Here is a 6,000-nt window from a genome sequence, read left to right on the forward strand (position 1 = left end):
TGGTGCAGGAACAGCTTACAAATGACTCAGGGAACTACATTTTCTTGGTATTAACCAACAATCACATATTATACAATAATAACTTTTCTTAAACGCGTTTATTCTTAATTGGTTGGTTTGCCAGTCAGTCACTCTTCCTGTCTCATATACCGGTAAATATTATTAGAATTACACTGTATATAAAAAGATTCTCTTCAGAAGCAAGCGATATTCCATAACTAAAACCTCACTACGCAACTCTGCAATATCAATCATTTCGAGATTTATTACGTAACTCACTACAAAAAAATTAGCAAGACATTACTATAACCAACGCTGATACAATATATTACAATAAGACGACAGTATAATGGCGCTTCTAAAATCATATCCTAGTCACTCATGCGTGACGATTGTCTCGTTGTCCTACTACTGTTTTAGAGTACTATGGTGTAACGCATGGCGTTCTTTGATGAAAGAATGATTTTGTAAGTTACTTTATTCTCGCGTGACCGGAAAACGACAACCGTTATAACACGGGTGTTCTGTTTCACACGGCTCGTACCAGCCCATGCGTTACCATGTATGTAACTTTGTGGGCGATTATGTGTTTGAATTTTTTAGGTATGCCTGCAGTGTCAAGGAGGTGAGAGCTGGGACACTGTTATTTGACAGTCACGTGATCGCAAGGCGATTTCCAAATGCATGTATATTTCTAACATACCGTTTGTTTGAATATTTTTAGCTTTTGTTTGAATATTAACTTCTTAAACAAGGCCTAGCCCTAAACCAAAGAGATTAAAACCATTGGTCCTATGTGTGGTATACGTGTGTACACCACATTATACAATGACATAGGTAAATTTAAAGCTTTACATAATAGTACTGTGGGGTGAGTTTGCTACCATATGCAACGGGAAAATAAAATAAGATAAAATCTTACCGTCTTCCTCCAAAGGCAGTAGTTCTTCGCCGCTGTAACGATATTTATGTTAATTTATTTAACTCTGTGTAATAGTTGTACTATTAATAAAACTTATAATCTCTGTAGACTTACTCAGTACGGGCAAAAGCGATATCGTAGGTACCGCACTTGCGAGCAGCGGCGACTTGCAAAAGAGCCAAAAGAAGTAGACAGGTAAGAAGTTTGCGATCCATGACTGTAACTTAGAATAATGATCCGACGTGGTCCCGCCATCATTTATAACGTTGTTAGACAGAATGTTTCCGATTACTTTGCAAAAATCTTCTTTGTGGAATGCGATTTACGCACGTTAACGCAATACGAATTCTGTGTAAAGTTCTAGGCGTTTCCCCTGGGCGTTTTCCCACTCGCGATTTCCCCACCGGCTATTTCCCCACAGTGACTATTCCCCACCGGCTATTCCCCCGGATATAACCCCCCCCCCCCCGTGACTATTCCCCCACCACTGGCTATTTCACCCGGCTAACCCCCAACCATTGGGGAAAACAGCCGGTGGAGGAACAGTCGGAAGGGAAATGGCCGGGAGGGAAATAGCCGAGAGGAAATAGTCACTGGGGGGAATTAGCGAGGAGGGGAGAAACTTTCTTCTTCTTTTTTTTCTGTTTCTAAATTCTAAATCTGCGAAATTGGGTGCTTTGAATGGCATTGGCAAACTCATTCTAAAACTATAAAGCGCGTTTATATGATCTATTTCATACTGTGAGGTAAGATGAGACATCGTTTTAAACATACCATCAACAAATCCTAATCGTGTTTTAAACAATTTAAAACGGTCTATATAGGAGTCGTGAAGATACGTTTTTATGATTCTTTAAATTTTCTCCGTTTACCACTAAATGGGCCGAGAAAATAAAATAAAAAGGTATCCCGTTTTGATTTTTTTGAAAAGCAGTTTTAATTGGCTGATATGGGAACTTTCCGAATAAAAAAACATGCACGATTTTCATCATGAAATTTTTATTTTGTTTGCTTCGTACGTTATTGGCAAACTTATTCGAAAACTATAGAGCGTGTTAATATTTTCTCCATGGTTTCATTCCCCCCATGTCAGCCATTTCAGCAAAGCCATCGCACAATTCTGTCGAAACAACAATATTAGAACTAAAATAATCTTTCAGCGGCTTATCTGGTACAAAAAAGTTATTTTATTTCGTGCGGGATAAGATGAATTCACTATCAAATGCAACGGGAAAACAAAATAAGATAAAATCTTACCGTCTTCCTCCAAAGGAAGTAGTTCTTCGCCGCTGTAACGATAAATAAGTTAATTTATCTATAGGTCTAATAGTAATAAAAACTTATAATTTAAGTAAATTATTCCAACTTTAAACAATAGACTTACTCAGTACGGGCAAAAGCGATATCGTAGGTACCGCACGTGCGAGCAGCGGCGACTTGCAAAAGAGCCAAAAGAAGTAGACAGGTAAGAAGTTTGCGATCCATGACTGTAACTCAGAATAATGATCCGATGTGGTTTCACCATCTTTTATAACGTTTGTTAGACAGAATATTTCCGATTACTTTTGCGAAAATCTTCTTCGTGGTATAACGTATGCAGGGTTAAAAAGAAAAAGGAGCTTGGTGATTGCGCAAGCATATCTAAAGCTCTTAAACAGTATTAGGTACTGCTGGTAATGTTATTGCAGTGTTTTCATTTTCAAGCCATATATATAACTGGAACAACTAACTATTCAGCTAATGCAAATATATTTAAAATACACAAAAGTTTAAGAGGTATGTGTGTGTACGCAGTAGGGTGGGGTAAGATAAGGCTTTTTTTCTTTCTCTTTTTTCGTCCTGTTTCGTAGCAAACAAAATATTTTAGCACAGGTTCAATGCAAAAACATTACAATTAAAGGGATTCTTTCACATATGGTGCAAATATGTTTAAAAATACACAAAAGTTTGAGAGGTATGTGTGCAAGGGCGTAGCGAGCCCTAAATTTTGGTGCCGGCCAATGTTTTATGGTTGTATTTTGGGTTTGAAACACCTCATTACAACAAAAAACACGGAAAGGCGTTCTGAATACAATTTATTTTTTATAATTACGCCGCGTGAAAACAACGATCTACAACTGCATCCAAAACTCTAGTCGTCGCCTACCACCAGCTATTTTTGTCGCAGAATTTTACCAAACCTTACCAGTCTAAAACAGCAGTTTTTAAATCACTCGTAAAAAGTCAAAATTGTGTTAAAATGATTGTTTGTGTTACTTGATTATCTTTACATTTTTGGTTGTATTTTAGCACAGGTTAAATGCAAAAACATTACACATAGTTTTAGTCACTTAATGTCTGCTACAGTGCTGCAATTAAAGGGATTCTTTCACATATGGTTTCATACATTACTCATGCAGAGATCACGTGACAAGCAATTTCCAAATCGTCAATTTAAGGAAGTAATTGTCTGATGAAATTTTCTTTTTGTAGAACTCATGTTGTTTTCGCCTCAGTTTCTATGAAAATTAGAAAACCTTGTTCAGACTGGCTAGTCGTGCTATAGACATTAAGACAGAAACGATTGAACGATGTTTTATTGATTCGTTTACTTATGGTCTTAGCATCTAATACAGTTGACCATAATGTATTCTATCCAACTATATTTTACCAGATTGCCGAGGCAAGCTTCACAAGACTTATAATTGTGAACAAAAACGAAGTTGTTTCTTAAGGATTCAATCGAAATTAAATACAAACCCGTACAATGCATGATTGAATTATCCGAAAAAGCAAAATAAGACAAAAACTATTTTTTCCTGTGCACTCAAAATTGTTAAACCAAAGTAAGAACAAACATATGTAGAGGCGGCCAGACAGCGGAAAGTAGTCACTTGCACAAACCAAAAAAAGGAAATCTGGTTTTAACCGGTTTAGAGCGGTTTAAACGAAAAGATTCGCATAGCCCCGCAACTGCAACTTTATATAGTTATTCAACAAATTAACAAACGGCCAATAAAGATAACTCTCGCAGTTTTGCAACGGCAATTGTAAATGTCAATTCAACAATTGAAGCAACATGAACTGGTTTGTTTTTAAGTAAGCAAACATTGGTTAAACTTTTAACAAAAAATGTCAAGTTTTACCAGAAAGGAAAAGCTTACTTGTTTATGCTCGTTTTATTTTTAACAACTTTATAGAATATGTAGTAGCCTACTGTTGGGTAAAATGGGACAACTGGATTAATAGTACAATGGGGGAAGATGGGACACTTAAGCACATATTGCCAAATATTTTTAAAATCAAAATAGATGACGGTTTTTGGGTAATATCACGAATTAGTACTATCATTCCTTTATAAATTGACACCAATTTAATAAAATATAATAAAAACACGAGGAGTTTTTTACCGATCGGCACAACAGGTGAAATTTTACAAATTTGAAAACACACAGGATAAGATGGGACAATTTAAAATCAGTGTTAATTTTGATTAATAAGTCTATTTATAAATAGGAATATACGTAAATAACACGAAATAATACTGAACGCTTTGAAAATTAAGTCTAAACATTCATTTTCTTGCCCTACTGCTATAGTTTTTAACATGTTACCTATACATTACATTATTGTATAACAATTGCTATTGTTTAAACGACAATGTTCGAACATCAATGGATAAATATTGTATCTACAAATGTATATGAATAGGTAATAACAGAAAGTTGATAATAACTATTGATAAAGTTTTTATTTTTGCTACAAATTGGGTATTGCTACTCTGCTTTTGGCACAAGCCACTTCTCATATATTATCACCAAGTGCAAATGACCAAATTTCGAATATTTTTAAAATATTATCTTATTATTATAACAGTATCTTATAGTTGAATAACCCCTGAGGTATAAGTTACTAAATTAAAAGCAAATTTTTCAAAGTTTGGCAATGAAAACATACAAAACTACAATGTGGGGGAAGATGGGACTCTAAATTGAAATATGTTTACAATAGCAGTATTCTGCAACTTGTAGTTAACCTTCCAAGTTTAACAGGCTGTGCTAGTTTCTTTGCCATGTAAACTTCATATATATAACGTTAAACCGATATTTTTTTGTTGTTTTTATCTCAAATTAAAGTCATATTGACCCCTGCCTGTTTTCTTCATGCTTATATCTCAGTGTTTTTTTACAAAACTAAAACTTGTTTTACGAGACAAAATCAAACTGTACGAAGTATATTCAAGGTTGTTTTATGAAGCTATGAAACTAGTTTAATCGTTCGCACACACAATCTAAAAAAGATTCATCGGCTTTACTATGTTTTAGCGAGCATTAAAAATAGCACCTTACTATTTCGCATTTTTTTACCTGTTCAAAGTATACTGTTTCTATTTTACATATTTTTTTTTATTATTTAAAAACAGTAATCAGCTTTGACGGGCGTTTTATAAAGTCGTGATAATACTGTCGAATAATTCTGTAATCTTATTTTCTTAATTATCATTAAATGGGGCACTGTAAAAGAAAATTAAAAAGGTCTCGTCTGACAAAGTGTCCCATCTTTCCCCACCCTACTATATCAAAATATCCTCATCGTATTTTAAACAATTACCAAAGGTCTATGGGAGTCGTGAGGATACTGTTTTTATAAATCTTTAAATGTTCTTGTTTACAATGACGAGAAAACAGAATGATAAGATTTCTCATCTTCCACTCTATATATGTGATAATAAACGCTTAACGAAATGCATGAACTTTGCGCTTGACGAAATGCATAAACTCAGTATTTTTAAAACCATATTATTCGTGCCATACCAAAATTAAAACATTGCATAAAGGGACAAAGACGAAACATTTTTGTCGTGTTTCTGTCGTTGTTATGTCTGTTATATAGGTCAAAACATATAAAAACATAGAAAACCTAAAATAAACAATGTCAAAGCAACATAGTCAATAAACATGAACAAAACCTAGGAAAAACATGAACAAAACTTTTTTCTTAATTTTTTTTCTGCTTCTAAATTCTACACTCAACTAGAGGTTTCATTTTGCTGATATGGCAAATTTATATTTCTGATTAAAAATCAAGTACAATTTTTT

At 34.2% G+C, this 6,000-nt stretch overlaps 2 long non-coding RNA genes across 2 annotated transcripts; both read right to left on the reverse strand.

Moving 5' to 3' along the window:
- Nucleotides 1–732: 732 nt before the first annotated feature.
- Nucleotides 733–1,215, reverse strand: LOC149724573 (uncharacterized). The gene is made up of 2 exons (XR_016386558.1): nt 1,037–1,215; nt 733–954 (listed from the first exon to the last, which is right to left on the reverse strand). It is a non-coding gene; the product is annotated as an uncharacterized LOC149724573 (long non-coding RNA).
- Nucleotides 1,216–1,904: 689 nt separating this feature from the next.
- On the reverse strand, nt 1,905–2,445 carry LOC149724574 (uncharacterized). The gene is made up of 3 exons (XR_016386557.1): nt 2,307–2,445; nt 2,180–2,211; nt 1,905–2,042 (listed from the first exon to the last, which is right to left on the reverse strand). It is a non-coding gene; the product is annotated as an uncharacterized LOC149724574 (long non-coding RNA).
- Between the last annotated feature and the right edge of the window lie 3,555 nt (nt 2,446–6,000).

This window comes from Ciona robusta, unplaced genomic scaffold (assembly GCF_009617815.1).
Source record: "Ciona robusta unplaced genomic scaffold, ASM961781v2 AP042728.1".
In the NCBI taxonomy this organism is placed as follows: Eukaryota; Metazoa; Chordata; class Ascidiacea; order Phlebobranchia; family Cionidae; genus Ciona; species Ciona robusta.